Below are 21,233 nucleotides of genomic sequence, written 5' to 3'. Positions count from 1 at the left end.
CGCTTGGATTTCCGCATAGAAATTGAGGTGCAAAATATAGAATTATTTATTTTTTTATTACATTTGTACCCTGTGCTTTCCCACTCATGGCAGGCTCAATGTGGCAGGCAATGGAGGGTTAAGTGACTTGCCCAGAGTCACAAGGAGCTACCTGTGCCAGGAATCAAACTCAGTTCTGCAGTTCCCCAGGACCAAAGTCCACCACCCTAACCACTAGGCCACTCCTCCACTCCAACCCAATCTTGCTCAAACCCCCTAATTCTATAAAGGTCACCAAGAATTACGTGCATACACAATTTAATAGAATAATGAGCCAATTAGTGCCAATAATTGGCTCATTAACAAACAATTATTGGCAATTATTAGACCTAATTGGGACTAACGCGTAAATTTAAATTACATGTGGTAAAAAAAGGGGGTGTAGAAATGGGAGGGTCATGGGCATTTCAGGGAGGAATGGGGCATGGTTTTGCATTACCTATGAAATTGCAGAATATGGGTGCTCCGTACGTAATTTTAGGCTCTGGCGTTTGCACCACATTTTCTTTGGTGTAAATGGTGATGCCTAAATTTACACATGATCTCGCCACTTAAAGTGCTTTTAGGCACAGCTTACAGAATACCGCTTAAGTGGGTATTTTTCAGCACTGATTTTTTTAGGTGCCATATATAGAATATAGTCCAAAATAATGGTTATTCCAAGCAGAATGCCCTTTACAGAATACTAGCTTAGTGCCCATCATTTCAGCACCTATCTTTGGGGCCATTTACAGAATGTAGCCCCATAGGGCCAGATTCTATATATGGCACCTAAAAAAATCATCCTAAGCGTATTAATAAGCAGGGCCTAGAATTAGGCATGGGTTATAAAATATGCTTACATGGAGGGGCATAATCGAAAGGGACTGAGGACGTCCTCGCAGGACGTCCCCGTGAAGGGGTGGGGAAACCTGTATTATCAAAACAAGATGGACGTCCATCTTTCGTTTCGATAATACGGTCGGGGACGCACAAATCTGGAAATTTAGGTCAACCTTAGTGATGGTCATCCTTAGACTTGATCGTTTCTGATTTTCGGCGATAATGGAAACTGAGAATGCCCATCTCAGAAATGACCAAATCCAAATACTTTGGTCATGGGAGGAGCCAGCATTCATAGTGCACTGGTCCCCCTGACATGCCAGGACACCAACTGGGCACCCTAGGGGGCACTGCAGTGGACTTCAGAAATTGCTTCCAGGTACATAGCTCCCTTACCGTGTGTGCTGAGCCTCCCAACCTCCCCCCCCATACCCACTACCCACAACTGTACACCACTACCATAGCCCTTATGGGTGAAGGGGGGCACCTAGATGTGGGTACAGAGGGTTTCGGGTGGGTTTTGGAGGGCTCATGGGCCTGGGTCTGCCTGTCTGAAGTGCATTGCACCCACTAAAACTGCTCCAGGGACCTGCATACTGCTGCGATGGACCTGAGTATGGCATTTGAGGCTGGCACAGAGGCTGGCACAAAATATTTTTAAAGAATTTTTTTGAGGGTGGAAGGGGGTTAGTGACCACTGGGGGAGTAAGGGGAGGTGGTCATCTGGTCAGTTTGGGCACCTTTTCGTGGCTTGGTCATAACAAAAAAAAGGACCAAGTAAAGTCATCCAAGTGCTCGTCAGGGACGCCCTTCTTTTTTCGATTATGGGTCGAGGACACCCATATGTTAGGCACACCCAAGTCCCGCCTTCGCTACGCCTCCAACACACACCCCCGGGAACTTTGGTCATCCCCGCAACGGAAAGCAGCTGGGGATGCCCAAAATCGGCTTTCGATTATGTCAATTTGGGCGACCCTGGGAGAAGGACGCCCATCTTGCAATTTGTGTCGAAAGATGGGCGTCCTCTTTCGAAAATAAGCCTATTGATATCCCAATGCCTAAACCTACGCACCTCTATTTACACCAATGAAAACATAGATTTACGTGTACTGGGCCATTTTCTATAACAATGCACGTAAATTTTGGAATGCCCACAAAATGCCCATTTCTCTGCCCATAACCATGCCCCGTTTTGCCTGCACACATTAAAATTTAGGTCCAGTGCGTTATAGAATACGCTTAGCAAGTTGTGCACCTAAATTCTAATTATTACCAAATAGTGCTCATTATTGTTTGTTAAGCACTGTTAACAATGCTGACGCTTGCTAAGCCAATTAAGCTATGCACATTGTTATAGAATGCGCTTGGATTTTGACATGGAACATTAGGCACACTATATAGAATCCAGGGGATAGTGCCTAATTGTAGTGGCCAAGTTATAGAATGAAGGGTAACTGCTGACCTGCAGCACTGAGTTGATCATCAGATCAATTCAAGCTCTCTGCTAAGAAAATTCATTACAGACCAGGGCACCGTCCACACCACCAGGGTCAATAGAGCTGGATGTGGGTAACAGAAGAGCAAAACGTGCACATAATTTTGTTTCTTACCAAAAAATATATATATAAGGCAGATATGTAGAGGTTCTGCTCTATGAACCATGATAATCTCAAAATTGCAGAGCCTGGGAAAATCTTAGTTCTGCATCATTTGTTCAGTTGCTGACCTCATTTTGTTAACTGCTCAACCAATAGATACTATAAATCTTAGTGTGGACCTTTAATGCTCATCATAGTAACAAGGGACAGGTGATCCATGATGAACCATGTCTGGATACATTATTTTATGTTTAAATCTTTTTATTGGTAAACGACAACAAAAATTTTCAGATACAATTCTCAGCATAGAATACAAAACCAAATGTCAGTCAAGAAGCTAAAACCATTGTATAAATTACAATTGTAGAAATGTGGGGGTTTTTTTTCCCATTTTCTCCCCCCCCCCCCTCCCTATACTATCCGTTGTGTTCCAACATGTTATAATAAAATAGCAAAATAGCTAACAAAATATAACTATTTCAACAGATAACCTAAGCAATATTGGAACCACCATTCCCTCCACTTCCCCATGTATTCCAACCCCCCCTAATTGTGCCCCTATCCTCCCCAACTTCCAAAGGTCCTCAACAGTCAACAATTCAAAGAATAACACAAGCTGAAACATATATAATCATTTGGACTCTGTGATCAGAAGGGCCATCATTCTGTTATAGCATGCATAATATACCAAATGGAGAAGCCTCACCATCCCGCCAGAATCCAGACCAGATCAGAGGCTTTGTCTCTTATAGCCTCCAGTCTGCCCTCCAGATTACAGAGCGAGAGTGGCTGGACCATGTTGGCCAGTCAAGCCAAAAAGTATACGTTCTATCCCCAATGCCGTCAACCAAATAAACTAATGAAAGCTGGATACATTATTTTATATGGAATGGGTTGCATACAGGTGCCAGGAAGTTGTCGAAAAGACAGACAAGTCCCCATTTTCTTTGCTGTGGAGAGAAAAGGGAAGTCTGACTGGCCAACCTCCTCATTGGAGGGAAAGGGAAGTAGCAAAAAGTCTGACAGATCTTTACCCAGTCCTTCTCCTACCATTGAGGAACCTTGTGAGTACCTTGATCAGTCTATCGGTGCACTACTGATCATCTACTAACCTATAAGTATAGTGACAGGAGATAGTAACATAGTAGATGACTGCAGATAAAGACCTGTATGGTCCATCCAGTCTGCCCATCAACATAAACTCATAGTATAAAGTATGATGTGATGTGCACACTATTTACAACACGGGGGGGGGGGGGGGGGGGACGACATTTAGGGGGTTTTTATCCCTGTTATTTCAGGCTAAAAATGTCATGAAATCACATCAGAAATGTATACTGGCAGGAGGAATGTACACTATTTACAGTACAACACAGGAAAAATGCAGAATTTAGGGGGTTTTCCAGTCATTTCAGGACAAAAATTATATGAGGAATTTAGTTGATATTTTATATCAATGCACATCCCTATTAATTTTCAAATAGCCTTCATAGTTCTAAGTTTGCAGGCTTTTAGAATGCATATTCTAATTCTCAAAAAGAAAATATTCAAAATTAGCACATAAAAAACCTGCCAGGTCTCTTCCATTGCATGAGACTCTTCTGCATCTGGATCCATCTCATACTGTCCCACACAAGAATGGGAAACTCCCACCCACTGTCCTGTCCTGCCATTGCTGGTTCTGTGCTGTCTCTCCGTACCAGCACAGCAATTGGTTCAAATCTTGGTGAGCCTGCAAAGAACAGGGGACACTCAATGAAATTATATAGAATAGTTAAGCTCTGGAACTCATTACCAGAGGATGTGGTAACAGTGGGTTAGCATATCTGGGTTTAACAAAGGTTTGAACAAGTTCCTGGCGGAAACTCTATAGTCTGCTATTGAGAAAGACATGGGAGAAGTCACTGCTTGCCCTGGGATTGGTAGCATGGAATGCTGCCACTATTTGGGTTTCTGCCAGGTACTTGTGACCTGGCTTGGCCACTGTTGGAAACAGGATACTGGGCTAGATGGACCATTGGTCTGACTCAGTATGGCTATTCTTATGCTCTTAAATTGATCTTGCTTTTGAACCTCCTTTCCCATCCAGAAACTACTGGTTTGCCATAAAGAGGGGCAGGGGCAGAACAGAAATCAGTATGGGGAAGGGCAGAGCAGGGACCTATTCAACAGTGTCCCACTCAAAAATTCCTTTCCCTCATTGGCAGCACTGCATTAAGAGAAGCCCCATACTTTGTACCTGCTACTCTCTGCAGGTGGATGAGAGAAAAAAATTACTAATACTTTTTTAAAAAGTCATATACATGCACTGTTTTCTTCAGCCAACCTAAACATATCCCTGGAAACGTTTCCTTGCAATCTGGCATTGGAAGCCCTCGGATGCTCTCAAGCTCATCTAACCAACATCCTCAACTTCAGAGTGGAAAGATAGTGGGCAGTATAGATCCCTGGGGTATGACCCCCAGCACCTTGTTGTCAGGCAGTGATGAAAGCTCTTCCAGTTCTCTCGACCCTGCTCTTTACACTTGCTGAAGGATGAGGACAAGGAGGACTCAAGTGCAGTGCCTCAGGCTGCACCCTCCTTCTCAGCTGCTCAGGCCTTGATTGTCCTGCTTTGACCTGTTTGGGACACTGTAGCAGTGCTCAATTCACAGCAAGTGTTACCACCCCTCTCGGCTGGACTGTAGTGATGTGCTCCCAGATACCTGATTGTTGTAGTCGTGGCGAATATCCAGGGAACACACACTCACAGCCGAGGGAGTGGAACAAATAAACTAACCTCGTCCTTTACTCTCAAAGAATAAAGGAGGAAAAGAAGCTAAATTTAGGATTTGTTCCTGAACTGGAAGAACCGCACCTTCAGATTTGCAAATTATCTTTTCCTTTATTGAATACAAATGCAAGCAAATTTTCATTCGAATAAACTCAAATTCATAATTAGTGTGTGGCTTAATAGAACTGCAATAACATATTCAACATTCAAATGTAGAACTACATGTACACCCTTAACTTTTTCTGTTTCTTTCAACAAAATCACCTAAAAAGGCAGAAAAGAACCTTTTCAGATAAATATTTAAATTGTCTTTTTATCAAAATCAGATATTTGTTTTAATACTCTTTCCTTGCTACTGATGTCAGAATTTGAGTCTTTATGGTTATTATGGATGTTTCTGCAGGGATCTCACTTGAACCCAGAACACTTAGGCAAGTCAGGAAAACATGGATTTTTTTAATATTTGATGTTGTTCTGTTCTTTAGTTTTCCCTTAAAATGTTGTGAACCAACAAAAAAAATGATATGTCCTTCAACACCCTTTGCAAATGTCACTTAGCTGTGGTTGAATTTATTTAGGTGAGGTCTTTCTTGCGTTGGAGCTCATCTGGAAATCTTTCAGCGGATGATCTACAGAATTCTTCTTCCTAAAACCTCACTTATAAAGAAAATAAATGGAGGCAAAGCCCTTAAACTCCCTGCTTGTCCAGGAACTGACTCCACTCTGGTGACAATTAATCAATTCTCAATACTGTGGCCACACTCTCTAATTGAAATAAAATAAGTTAAAGGTTTTCTCACTACAAAACCTATTTCTCAGTGTTGTTTCCCTATTCTAAAATGATCCAGCAGGCTTCAGCACTGCATTCAGAACCATCACACAGTAACACATTCCATATTCAAATAGTAATACAACATTCCATCTCACAGACTTCACATAAAAACATAGCATTTCCCTGCACAGCTATCAGATCAATCTGGAGAATACAGCAATCATACAAAAGCAGGGCTTAATCTGCCACCTGACAAACCTTGCACTGAACTCAGAACACTCACAAACAACCCACCTTCCACCCAGACATTTCCCACTAGCAACTTTCTCCAAATAACAGATTCACCTCTCAGTCCTTCCCCTGTGTCACAGTTAAAATCCTTACACACTTTTTCCTGACACCCTTATAGCCTTTCTCATTTAGTACAATTTCCAGCACAAAGCACAGCCTCCCTCACTCTTACCAGGGTAGGTAGCCATGTGTCCTCTTAGTACCTTAGCATACAGACTCTCATTCCACAAAATTGTAACTCACTTTTTAGCTCTTGGAACCCAGTTCTATCTCTGAAACACCCTTCACACTCACCTCAGCTCACTTTCAATATCAAAGTACCCTTTTTCAATGTCACATTTTTCACTTTAAACTCATAAAATATACTTTTATTTCTTACATTTCACACACTCAGCATACGTTTCTTTCCCAGTCATTCCCTGTTCTTGTCTTCAGTTCACTCAGCAGCAGGGTTGCCAGCTGGGAAAAATTTTCCCAGCCCCAAACGAGCAGTAAACCCGCCCAAAAACCGCCCGTAGCCAATCCCCGTCTCCCGTGTCACCGAACCCCGCCCCTGCGCCACCAACCCCGCCCCCGCATCACCTAACCCCGCCTCCCACATTGCTAACCCCGCCTCCCATGTGACTAGCCCCACCCCCACATCATCCCTGACGTCAACCCCGCCCCTGAAAGGCTTCTATTGGTCCAATTTGGACCAATAGAAGCCCCGGAAAAAAACGTCGAACTCGCACCGCGGCGACGGGAAAACCGCCCAAAAAGCCACATCCCACGGCCAGCGAAATTTTCCCGGCACCGCTGGCGAAAACCCACCCACCTGGCAACTTTGCTCAGCAGTCTCCCTGGCAATTCACCCCCCCTAGAGGAACATCAGCTAAAGACTGGTTTTTTTCTTATCTGTTTAGAATCTTGGCTGTCCCAACCCCCTTAGAAGTTACTGCAAAACTTCCTACACAGAGAATTTCAAAGTCAATTTTAACCTGACCTGTACCCAAAACAGCAAGGAACATTTTATAGTACAATCCCCACTTAATCATGGTTTATTCATTGAAAAATAAAACCATATTTAAGAAACATCTCACACTTCACCTAACTCCATTAATAATTTCCAAACTAACTTTAAACCTTTTCCAGCCAGCAGCATCCACCAAAACCCTGGAACACCCCCCCCCCCCCCCCCCCCCACCCAGAGCCCCAGGAAAAAAAAAACATTTAATATATGTTACCATATATTACACAAGACACCTGGATCCCAGGAAGTGCTGCCCTGCTGCTGTCCTGCTCCTCAAGCCAGGATGAGAAGATAAGTGAGGGTATCTGGTAAGAGATTAAATAAAGCAGGATGCAAGATAGTGAATCAATAGATATATGGGCAGGGGCAGAAAGTAAGTGGGGACGAAAGAAGTGGGGGTTGGGCAAGTGTTAGTGATGGGATTGTGGTGGGATTGGGTTGTGTGGAGGAGGAGTGAAAATAAGTGTTGCAGTGTAAGAGGCATGAAGTGTGAGTGAGGAAACTGGAAGAGGTGGGGAAGAGTGAGGGGATCAGGGTGTGGGACGATCAGGAGAGAATGAGAATGGAATGGATCAAACCCAAGAAAGGAAAATGGAGGTGGTGAGTGAGGACACAGTGAGTGAGGATCAAAGGGGTTGTAGGGTGTGAATAAAGAAATCAGAGGAGTTATACCTAGGAAGCACCTGGCAGGTGGCATTGTGAAGGGACTGAACATAAGAACATAAGTGTTGACATACTGGGGCAGACTGAAGGTCCATCAAGCCCAGCATCCCGTTAACAACAGTGGCCAATCCAGGTTACAAGTACCTGGCAAGACCCCAAAACAGTACATTTTATGCTGCTTATCCTAGAAATAAGCAGTAGATTTTTCCCAAGTCCACCTTAATAACGGCTTATAGACATTTCTTTTAGGAAGATATCCAAACCTTTTTTAAACCCCACTAAGCTAACTGTTTTTACTAGATTCTCTAGCAACAAATTCCAGAGTTTAATTACACATTAAGTGAAGAAATATTTTCTCCAATTTGTTTTAAATTTACTACTTTGTAGCTTCATTATGTGCCACCTACTTTTGGATAGAGTAAACAAGCAATTCACATCTACCCGCTCCAGTCCGCTCATCATTATATTATAGACCTCTATCATATCTCCCCTCAGTCATCTTTTCTCCAAGCTGAAGAGCCCTAGCTGCTTTAACCTTTCCTCATAGGGAAGTTGTCCCACCCCTCCTCATTTTTATCGCCCTTCTCTGTACCTTTTCTAATTCCACTATATGTATTTTGAGATAAGGTGACCAGAATTGCACACAGTATTTGAGATGCGGTCGAACCATGGAGCAATACAAAGGCATTATAATGTCCTCATTTTTGTTTTCCATTCCTTTCCTAATAATGCCTAACATTCTATTTGCTTTCTTACACTGAGCAGAGGGTTTCAACATGTCATCAACGATGACACCTAGATCCCTTTCCTGGTCAGCATCACATAACTATAGTTCGGGTTCCTCTTTCCACATGCATCACTTTGCACTTCTTCAAATTAAATGTCATCTGCCACATGAATGTAATTTTTCACAATCCTCCTGTGACTTAACAACTTTAAATAACTTTGTGTCATCAGCAAATTTAATTACCTCACTAGTTACTCCCATCTCCAGATTATTTATTAATATGTTAAAAAGCAACGGTCCCAGCACAGGCCCCTGGGGAATCTCACTATCTACCCTTCTCCATTGACAATACTGACCATTTTGAACCTACTCTCTGTTTTCCATCTTTTAACCAGTTTTTAATCCACAATAGAACACTACCTCCTATCCCATGATTCTCCAATTTCCTCTGGAGTCTTTCATGAGGTACTTTGTCAAATGCCTTTTGAAAATCTAGATACACAATATAAGTACATAAGTAATGCCATACTGGGAAAAGACCAAGGGTCTATCGAGCCCAGCATCCTGTCCACGACAGTGGCCAATCCAGGCCAAGGGCACCTGGCAAGCTTCCCAAACGTACGAACATTCTATACATGTTATTCCTGGAATTGTGGATTTTTCCCAAGTCCATTTAGTAGCGGTTTATGGACTTGTCCTTTAGGAAACCGTCCAACCCCTTTTTAAACTCTGCTAAGCTAACCGCCTTCACCACTTTCTCCAGCAACGAATTCCAGAGTTTAATTATACGTTGGGTGAAGAAAACTTTTCTCAGATTTGTTTTAAATTTACTACACTGTAGTTTCATCGCATATCAACCGACTCACCTTTATCCATATGTTTGTTCACCCCTTCAAAGAAATGTAGTAGATTGGTGAGGCAAGATTTTCCTTCACTAAATCCATGTTGGCTTTGTCTCATTAACCTATGCTTTTGAATATGCTCTGTAATTTTGTTCTTTATAATAGTCTCTACCAATTTGCCCAGCACCGACGTCAGGCTCATCGGTCTTTAATTTCCTGGATCACCTTTATTATTATTATTAGCATTTGTATAGCGCTAACAGACGCACACAGCGCTGAACACCTGACATAGAGAGACAGTCCCTGCTCAATAGAGCTTACAATCACCTCTGGAACCTTTTTTAAAAATCGGTGTTGCATTGGCCAACCGCCAATCTTCCAGTACCATGCTTGATTTTAAGGATAAATTACATATTACTAACAATAGTTCCGCAAGTTCATTTTTCAATTCTGTCAGTACTCTAGGATGAATACCATTTGGTCCAGGTGATTTGCTACTCTTCAGTTTGTCAAATTGCGCCATTAAATCTTCCAGGTTTATAGAGATTTCATTCAGTTTCTCTGACTCGTCAGCTTTGAATACCATTTCTGGCACTGGAATTTCTCCCAAATCTTCCTCATTGAAGACAAAAGCAAAGAATTCATTTAATCTCTCCGCTGTGACTTTGTCTTCCCTGAGTGCCCCTTTTAAATCTCAGTCATCTAGCAGTCCAACTAATTCTTTTTCAACTTCTTGCTTTTAATATATCTAAAGTTTTTACTATTTGATTTGCCTCCAACGCAATCTTTTTTTCCAAAGTTCTTCTTTGCCTTCCTAATCAGCGCTTTGACTTGCCATTCCTTATACCGTTTCTTATTATTTTCAGTCGGATCCTTCTTCCATTTTCTGAAGGATTTTCTTTTAGCTCTAATAGCTTCCTTCACCTCACTTTTTAACCATGCTAGTGGTCGTTTGGCCTTCCTTCCTCCTTTTTTAATTCATGGAATATAACTGGTCTGGCTTTCAGGATGATATTTTTGAACAGCATCCACACCTGATGTAAATTTTTGACCTTCGCAGCTGCTCCTCTAAGATTTTTTTCCACCGTTCTTCTCATTTTATCACAGTCTCATTTTTGAAAGTTAAATGCTAACGTACTGGATTTCCTGCGTGTACTTACTTCAGAGCCGATATCAAATCTGATCATATTATGATCACTATCAAGCAGCCCCAACACCAATTCCTCCTGCACCAGATCATGCGTTCCACTAAGGACTAGGTCTAGAATTTTTTTCTCCTCTTGTTAGCTCCTGTACCAGCTGCTGCATAAAGTAGTCCTTGATTTCATCAAGGAATTTTACCTCCCTAGCATGCCTTGATGTTACATTTATCCAGTCAATATCGAGATAATTGAAATCACCCATATCATTGTGTTCCCCAGTTTGTTAGCCAACCTAATTTCTGATAAAATTTCTATGTCTGTTCATCCTGGCCAGGTGTATGCTAGTACACTCCTATCACTATCCTTTTCCCCTTTACACATGGAATTTCAATCTATAGGGATTCCAAGATGTGTTTTGTTTCCTGCAGAATTTTCAATCTATTTGATTCAAGGCCCTCCGTAACATACAGTGCTACCCTTCCATCAATTCGATCTACCCTATCACTATGATATAATTTGTACCCTGGTATGACAGTGTCCTACTGGTTATCCTCCTTCCACCAGGTCTCAGAGATGCCTATTATATCTAACTAGTAATGAAGGCCCGTTTCAAATCACAATGAAACGGGCGCTAGCAAGGCTCCCCTCCGTCCCTTTGTGTCTCCATGTGTCGCCGGCCCCCCTGCAGCCTCCGTGCGAATGTGCTGTGACCCTGGCCCTTTTGGCATACCCCCCAGCATCCGTGACCGTTCCCTTCCCCCCGATGTGTGTGTTGGCAGTGCACCCCCTTCCACCCCCACCGATGTCATCGCTGCCGGCGCTCCCCCCTCTCCGAAGGCCCCCCACCCCACTGACCTGCCGAAACAGAAGATTTCAGCATCATGTGAATGCCCCTGCAGTAGGAACCGATAGAGTAACGTGTGCTCCACCCTGGACGTCATCGCGTTTTGACGCGAGGGCGGAGCAGAGCTACAGTCAGTGGTGTGCTGGAGCCGGCTCGCTCCGGCTCGCAAGAGCCGCTTGTTAAATTTTGACAGCTCTTGCGAGCCAGTTGTTGTTGGGGGCGAGCCGGCTCCATTGCGGGAGGTAAGCATGGCAGGAGGGCGCCATCACTGGCCATGCTTACCTCCCCTGCCGCTCCGAAGCATGTACAACCATGTCCTTCGCCCCCTCCGTCTTTTTTTAATTACCTCCGTCGAAGCGCCGCCATTTAAAGCCCTGCTGCGTGCTGGCTGGCCGTCTCCAGGCTTCCCCTGCTTGATTCGGATGATGTTCGTGCCTTAGTCCCGCCTTCATTCTGACGTCATTTCCTTTTTTCGCGAAGGCGGGACTAAGGCACGAACATCATCCGAATCAAGCAGGGGAAGCCTGGAGACGGCCAGCCAGCACGCAGCAGGGCTTTAAATGGCGGCGCTTCGACGGAGGTAATTAAAAAAAGACGGAGGGGAGCAGGAGGGGAGGGTGGGAGCGAAGGAGCGGCAGGGGAGGGAGGAGAATCGCTGGATGGGTAGAGGGAGGCAGGGGAGAGACCTGCTGGGCATGGGTGGGTAGAGAGAGGCAGGGGAGAGACTTGCTGAGCATGGGTGGGTAGAGGGGGGCAGGGAAGAGACCTGCTGGGCATGGGTGGGTAGAGGGGGGCAGGGAAGAGACTTGCTGGGCATGGATGGGCAGAGGAGGGCAGGGGAGAGAATTGCTGGGCATGGATGGGCAGAGGGAGGCAGGGGAGAGAATTGCTGGCCATGGATGGGCAGAGGGAGGCAGGGGAGAGATTTGCTGGCCATGGATGGGCAGAGGGAAGCAGGGGAGAGAATTGCTGGGTATGGATGGGCAGAGGAGAGAATTGCTGGGCAGAGGGGGCAGGGGAGAGAAGAGAATTTCTGGGTATGGATGGATAGAGAGGGGCAGGAGAGAGAGGAGAGTTTCAGGACATGGATGGCGGGGAGAGCAAGAGAAATTCTGGACATGGATGGAGGGGAGGGAAGGGAGAGAGAAGAAATGCTGGACATGGAGGGAAGATAGAGGAAGGAGATTAGATGAAGGAAAAGGAAGTGAGGAGAGAAACTGCACATGGATGGAGAAAATAGGCAAAAGCTGGATCCACTGTACAGTCAAGTATGCGGAGGACCAGAAATGAAGAAGAAAGGAGGAAAGAAAAGAAATAAATGGAAAGGAAGCCCTGGAAACGGAGTCAAGGGAACAGATAGAGAGCAGCAGAATCAGATACTGGACCAGCATGATCAGAAAAACAAAGTCACCAGACAACAAAGGTAGAAAAAAAATAATTTTATTTTCATTATAGTGTTTGGAATATGTCCACTTTGAGAATCAGGTGCTGAACGTTAAAAGTTTATGTTTATTTACTTATTTATGGCATTTTATCCCATATTAAACATGAATTAGATTGGAACCTGGGATCATTTAATTTTTTTTTCCTGGAGAGAGTAATGTGTTGGCCGCTGCCCCCCCCCCCCCCCCCCGGGTATAGCCAGCTCTGCAATTTTTTGGGGGGGGGGGGCAGAGGTGGACGGGGGGCGCAGGGGTGGACGGGGGGGCGCAGAGGTGGGTGGGGGGGGCGCCGAGGTGGACCGGGGAGAGAGCCTGTTGTTAAAAATTTACCAGCACACCACTGGCTACAGTGCAGTACAACGTTGGAGCTGAGAATGTGCTCCGCCCTCAACGTCATAACGTTTGACGCGAGGGTGGGGCCCACAGACTGTGATTTTGTGTGGCTTCAGAGCTTCGAACTTACGAACCTGGCTTCAGTGACGTCAGTGCAAATAGAACGTTGAGGGTGAGTTTTATATATATAGATGTTTCATTTAATGCAGTATATTCTATCTCTCCCATCTTATTTCTTAGGCTTGTGGCATTCATATATAGACATTTCAAACTATGTTTATTGTTCTTATTTACATCTTGATCAGCAGTTGACAGTGATAATTTGCAACTTTTTGTCTGCTTTTTATTTAAAGACACCTGGTCTACTATGTTCTCTATTACAACCTCCTATCTTCCCTGTTTTGACGATATCTTTGAAAGATACTTTGTTCTGAACCATGTGCTTTTGAATGACTGTTGTAGGGTGAGAAATGGTGCCTGGCACTTGCCACCAGTTGGAGGACCCTGGGCCATCAAATTCCCAAGTCAAGAAGAAGTAGCATTTTCCTGAGGTTGGAAGCAATAGTGGCTACCAGCAGAGCTCATCCCAGGAGGAATGTTGTTGACCAGGGTGTGAAGGAACAGTGATGTTACAGGCTTAGTTTGGGAGGAGGACATGAGAGGCAGTGTCTCCTGAAATTCTTCAGTTGTTGGTGCTGAATTGGCTCACCTCTTTCCACTGTACATATAACTGCCTGGGGTAGCGGAATACCTTCTTCGGCCCCAAATAAACCAACCTCTGCTATCTTCCCCTTCCCCCACCCAAGCTTCCCATTTGCTGATACTGCATGAGGTAAAAATTAGGTCTGGCCATGGCTTAGATAGCCCAACTTGCTCCACTGCCAAATTATGCCTCTGGTGGGGACAGAGTGAATGGAGTGATCAAAGGAACTGTCCCTGATCCCTTTCTCTTCCCTCCTTCCCTTTCATCCTCCACTGATCCTGAATCCCTCAGCCCCTTTTCATCCTCTATCCCTCTGCACCTGCCTGAAATCCCTTCTCCATTTCAGTCCTCTGAGATCCCTTTTCTCTCCATCTTCCTTATCTCCTCCCTCCTCAGCACCAATCACTAAAGCTTTTTTTCCCCCAAAACAGGACCAAATAAATTAACTGGATACCTAGGAAATGTCAAACAATGTCTTTAATTTTATAAAGTAAAATAAAAATTTACATTATTCAATACATTCTAATTTGTGCAAATTTGCATTAGAATTTGTATATTTTCCAACAGAATCTTGAAAAATGTGCCACAGGAAACCAGGGACTAAAATTTCTAAATGCTATTCAATGACAAATTTTTGATATGCAGTGCCCTACTGTAGTAATGCAGGGGTGGATTGAAGACAATAGCAACAACCTTTTGCTAGAACAGGACTAAAGCATCTTTGAATGATGACATAACCGCAGCAAAAGTCCTTTTTTTTGGTTCTAGATAAAATGTGGATATCATTCAGACAAACTTGAATCAGAAAACTAATCCTCTTCATAACTCCTGACTACTTCATCACTGACTTGGCAAAACGCTGGTCTGCTTTGTTTTACGTGAACTTTGGTGTGTACGGTTTGGATATTCAGCAAAAATAGAGGCACAGGCCTCAGTTTGTTTGCAGAAGATATTCTATAGCTCATTGACACACAGTTTATTTTAACTGAGACAAGAACAGACAAGGTACTGCTTGACTGCCAGGGACTGCATGTTGAGGAAAGTTTTATCATATTTTCAACAGGCTTAGAGCTGTTTGCTTATTCATCATTCACCCATTAAACTGCAGCATCTTCTGCACTGGGCTGCCAGTTGCAGAGAAAGATATTCATTGATCAATGAAACATGTTGTCTCAAGGATATGCTGGGTTTGTAATTAATGCAGAGCCCTTATTCATGCACCGTGACAACATATGCTCACTATGAGCATCACGGCAAAGGTTCACTTCATTTCTTTAAGCCCAAGTTTTGCTTTTCCATGCTTCAGGTAATTCCTAATGCTGTAGACAGCATATGCTGGTGGAATGTGATAAGACTTGAATGAGCAGAGAGCATCCCTGCCGCCGAAGTAAACACCCCACTGAAGGCTGAAAAGGTGTCTGCACAGTTGTTGAAAAAAAAAAAAAAGGAAAATTTACTCCTATATACTGTTGCATGCAAATATTTAATAACAGCAAATTAACCCCCCCCCCCCTTTTTTTACAATTTCATGCGGCAGTACCGCACTGCCAGCTGCTACCGTAGCTTTGTAAACAGGGGCCTAAGAAAGGAAATTGTTTTTTAAAAGGTCATTGTTAGTGCTTCCTAAACAATTCATTCTCCCAGTGTTACCTGTCAGTAAGGACTAGATTCAGTAGATTCAGTAAATGGTGCTCAAAAACGGCACTGAAAATAAATTTGCGCTGAGCGCTATTCTATAAACGACGCTCCAAGTTGGGCTTAGAGCTGGTTTCTGTGCCAAATTTTGGGCATGAGGATTTACACCAACTGAAAATTGGTGTACATCCTGCATGTAATTTAGGCGCAGATTCCCAGTATTCTGCGGATATCTTTAGCGAATGCCTCTGACCCTCCTATGCCCCTTCCGTGGCCATATCCCCTTTGGAATTGTGTGCTATAAAATTTGCATGCTGATCTTTATGGAATAGCACTTAGCAAAATGTATGGGGAAATCCAAATTGTTGCCAATTAACACCAATAATTGTTAGCACCCAATTATTGGTGCTAATTAGCTTGTTGGCCAAATTATTTGTGTGCACATCTCAGGATAGCATGCAATTTGCGTACAGAAATTTGCATGCCATTTATAGAAACCAGGGGTAAATGTTTAGTTCTGTTTATTTACTTTGATTATCTACCCTTCACTAACAGATCCAGGGAAGAATGCATATGAAGAATAAAAACAGTAGCATAATAGAATAAAAATCAAGTTTAATCAAACAAAAGTATGAGAATAATCAAATTTTAACTAATTTCCTAAAATGTAAATGATCTCTTTCCTTGCAAATCTCTGGGGGCCAGCATGTCACAAGGCAGGAGTATGTCACCCGAATGCACACTTCCTAGCAGACACCAAACATGCCCCTGTACTGTGCTGGGACTAGAGATGAAGCGGGAAAAGCATCACCTGTCCTGAACATCACATAGTAAGTCACTCTTATGCAGTTATTCCAAGGAGCCAAAAAGAAGTATATTGCTGCAGTTCTGCTCCCCCACCCCTTATCTGCCCCCCAGCCTGAGCTGCTGTTGTTCCATTATCAACCCACTAAGCCTTTACTGTAAAAACTAAAGTATACAATGAGTATGAATGGCATAGCCTCTCCAGTATCCACAGTGCCAGCATTCCCCTCACACAGGAGCAACTGATCTGACGTTCACTGCTGTCTGTCATAGAGTAGGATCCCAACAGTGTGGTGCAGTACTGCAGCCAGAGCTTTAGGCTGAAGCTGGAGCCCCAGTGAGCTTGTGATGCTGCAGTGGCTGCACGGAAAGTCCAAGGAGGAGGAGGACTCAAGGCTGATCTGACAATGACAGAAAGAGGAAACAGACATGATATTGTGGGAAGGGGAGACCTGGAACTGAAGATACATTGAGGGACTTGGGGATCATGAGACTGCTGGATTTGAGGAGTGGGAAGGCAGAGGAACAAAGTTGTCAAGAAGATGCTGGATAGGGAAACATGAGGAAAGAAGCAAATTCAAAGTTTAGGATAGCTAAAAAAAAAAAATAGAGGAAGGGGATGCTGTCACGGTGAGGAAGTACGGTGGGAGAGAGAGAGAGAGAGAGAGAAATGTAGTCTGGTCCAGTAAATAGAAAAAGGTAGATGCTATGAATGGGAAGGTTGGAGAAGGAGAAGAAGAGAGATGATAGCTGTGAGGTGGAGGTGGGAGTGCAATAAAAGAGAGAGGGTTACCAGCAGGGAGAGAGAGGATAGGAGAGAAAAGGGGCATGCTGGTCAAAGACAGGGAGTAGAGAAAGAGGAATATGCGCTGATGTGGTAGACTTGCAGGCTTATTTTCGAAAGAGAAGGGTGCCCATCTTTCAACACAAATCAGGAGATGGGCGTCCTTGTCCCAGGGTCGCCCAAATCGGCATAATCGAAAGCCAATTTTGGGTGTCCTCAACTGCTTTCCGTCGCGGGGATGACCAAAGTTCACGGGGGCGTATCGGATGCGTAGCGAAGGCGGGACTTGGGCTTGCCTAACACATGGATGTCCTCGACCGATAATGGAAAAAAGAAGGGCATCCCTGACGAGCACTTGGGAGACTTTACTTGGTCCATTTTGTTTACGACCAAGCCTCAAAAAGGTGCCCAAACTAACCAGATGACCACCGGAGGGAATTGGGGATGACCTCCCCTTACTACCCCAGTGGTCACCAACCCCCTCCCACCCTCAAAAGAAATTTTTTAAATATTTTGTGCCAGCCTCATATGTCATACTCAGATCCCTCGCAGCAGTATGCAGGTCCCTGGAGCAGTTTTAGTGGGTGCAGTGCACTTCAGGCAGGCGGACCCAGGCCCATCCCCCCTACCTGTTACACTTGTGGTGGTAAATGTGAGCCCTTCAAAATCCACCAGAAACCTACTGTACCCATATCTAGGTGCCCTCCTTCACCCCTTGGGGCTATGGTAGTGGTGTACAGTTGTGGGGAGTGGGTTTTGGGGGGGTTGGAGGGCTCAGCACACAAGGTAAGGGCAGGGCCGGTCGTAGTAAGTGTGGGGCCCTATGCAGACCAATTTGGTGGGGCCCCATCCTAACCCTGCCCCACTCTAGCTCCACCCCATTGATAATATTATTCAATTTTTAGAAAAATTTTTATTTATGAAATTTCAAATAAAGACAAATGAAGCTAAACTTGTACAGGAAAAACTGATTGAAATAATAAGCACAATGCTATCATGAACACCCCCCCCCCCCCCCCCCCCCAGAAATTATTCAGTTCATGTCCACTACAATTAGTTCCAATTCTCATAACCCCGGGGGGGGGGGTCAGAGGTGCGGACACTCAATCTCTCCACTGCAAAACACTATACACAAACTTGTGCAAAAACACACTTACCAAACCATAACAGCACTAACTCCAAGGACAGGACAAGAACAACCTTATGCGTGGAAAGGCAGAACTGTAATTACACCAGACTCTAAAACACCAATACACTACCTCATGAAAAAAAAAAAAAAAAAAAGGGCTGCAAATGCTACACGCTAGCACACCTTGATCACACATGAAAAACACATGGCAGAACAGATATGAAGGCAAAATACGGAACTGGAAAGTTACCTCAAGAAATCAGACTCAGCACGCAGCAATACTAGAAAAATTGAAACTTACATGCAAAATATCACAGATGCACATTTCCAAAAGCTGACATTTTCCAATTAATAAATTCTGAATAAAATACTTTTTTCTACCTTTGTTGTCTGATCATTTGTTTTTTTCTATTCACTTTGGTCCCAGTGTCTTCTGTTTTATGCAGTGTCTTCTTTCCATTTGATATTTTTTCTCTCACCATGTCCACCATCCTCCTGTGTCCTTATGTGTCCTATCTACCATCTGTAGCCCTGTCCCTATTCTTTCTCCAGTTTCAGCATCTGCCTTCAAAGTGTTCCGATCCAGCCCTTAAATTCAGCAATTTCCCCTCCATGCATATCCAGCATTTCTCCTCACTCCCCTCCTTCCATGTACATCTACTTTCCTCCCCTCCCCTACATCCATGTCCAGCATTTCTCCTATATCCCTTCCCCTCCATCCATGTGCATCTCCTTCCTTTGTCTTTCCTTCCCTCCATTCCTGCCCAACATTTCTCCTCTCTCCCCTGCCCTCCATGTCCAGCAATTTCTCTTCTCTCCCTGGGCCCTGCCCTCCCATCCATGCTCCTCTGTCCCCCGTCCCCTCCATCGATCCCTATCCAGCAATTCCCCTCTCTCCCTGAGCCCTGCCCTCCCATCCATTCTCCTCTCTGTCCCCTGCCCCCTCCATTCATCCCTATCCAGCAATTACCCTCTTTCTCTGAGCCCTGCCCTCCCCTCCCATCCATGCTCCTCTCTGTCCCCTGCCCCCTCCATTCATCATCCTTATCCAGCAATTCCCCTCTCTCCCTGAGCCCTGCCATCCATGCCCAGGTCCTCTCTCCCTTGCCCTCCCGCTCCCATGTTCAACTGCCTGCCTGTCCGCCCTGGCGCCCTCTTCTTCTCCCCCCAACCAAGGATTTTTCTTTTAAATTTACCCTCCGTCGCTGGAATCCCACAGCAGCGTTCATCACTGAAAGCGCTCCTCCCCTCCCGAGTCCCCCTGATGTCTCTAGCAGAACGCAGAAGCTCTTCCTGATTCGTTCATTCTCAGTGTCCCGCCCTTGAGGGCAGGACACTAAGAATGAACAAATCAGGAAGAGCTGCCCTCTGCTAGAGACGTCGGGGGGACTCGGGAGGTGAGGAGTGCTTTCAGTGACGCACGCAGTATGCTGCTGTGGGATTCCGGTAATGGAGGGTAAATTTAAAAGAAAAATCCTTGGTTGGGGGGGGGGGAGAAGAAGAGGGCGCCAGGGCAGACAGTGGCGGTAAGCATGGCACGACGGCGCCCTCCAGCCATGCTTACCGTCCGTGTCAGAGTTGGACCGGCCCTGGGTAGAGGCTGACTGAGGCGCGCTGCGCGGGGCCCTATGCGGCCGCCTCGGTCGCCTTGGCCTAAGACCGGCCCTGGGTAAGGGAGCCATGCACCTGGGAGCAATTTCTAAAGTCCACTGCAGTGCCCCCTAGGGTGCCCAGTTGGTGTCCTGGCATGTCAGGGGAACCAGTGCACTATGAATCCTGGCTCCTCCCATGACCAAATGGCTTGGATTTGGTCATTTCTGAGATGGGCGTCCTCGGTTTCCATTATGGCCGAAAATTGGGGACAACCATCTCTAAGGACAACCATCTCTAAGGTTGACCTAAATTTCACGATTTGGGTGTCCCCAACTGTATTATCAAAATGAAAGATGGACGCCCATCTTGTTTTGATAATACGGGTTTCCCCGCCCTTTCGCCAGGATGTCCTGCGAGGACGTCCTCAGGAAAACTTGGGCGCCCCTTTTGATTATGCCCCTCTTGGTCTTCAGCAAAGCCTTTGATATGGTTCCTCATAGGAGACTTATAAATAAACTGAGTGGCTTGGGGTGGTCCTAGGCTAAGCAACTGGATTAAAAATTGGTTCACTGACAGACAATAGAGGGTAGTGGTAAATGGCACTCACTTGGAGGAAAGAAGTAAGCAGTGGAGTACATCATTGCTCTGTCCTGAGGCAGATTCAGTTCAATACCTTTGCTGAAAGGTTTGATAGGAAAATTTGCATTTTTGCAGATGGCACAAAGATCTGCAACAAAGTGGACATCCCTGAGGGAGTTAGCAAAATGAGAAGTGATCTGCAAAAACTAGAAGACTGATCGAATACTTGGCAGTTAACCTTGAATGTGAAGTGCAGAGTGATGCATTTGGGTGTACGCAATAAGACTGGAGAAACTGACTTGCACAGATCAGGAGAGACACCATGGGGTGTTAGTATATGAGAATCACAAAGTGGCAAAACAATGTGACAAATCAGTGGCCAAAGCCAAATGCCAGGCTGCATAGAGAGGGGAGTAACCAGCAATAAGGAGGAAGCAATAACACCTCTGTACAAGACGCTGTTAAGGACTCACTTGGAGTACTGTGAACAGTTTTGGAGGTTTTATCTTGCTAAGAACAAAGAGGATTTGGTGTAGAGGAAATGGTAAGAGATCTCCATCAGAAGATATATGAGAAGAGATTAGATATGCTAACTATGTATATTTATGGCAGGCAAGGCATATTGACAAGCATTGTTTTTATTCTCCACCTTTGGAAAGGTGGAGTAGATGAGTAGCTTATGCTTATGTTTGTTTGTTTATTCAATTTC

The sequence above is a fragment of the Microcaecilia unicolor genome, chromosome 2 (genome assembly GCF_901765095.1).
Source record: "Microcaecilia unicolor chromosome 2, aMicUni1.1, whole genome shotgun sequence".
Lineage (NCBI taxonomy): Eukaryota > Metazoa > Chordata > Amphibia > Gymnophiona > Siphonopidae > Microcaecilia > Microcaecilia unicolor.
The sequence above is the reverse complement of the archived record's forward strand: the minus strand, read 5'-3'. Positions refer to the sequence as shown.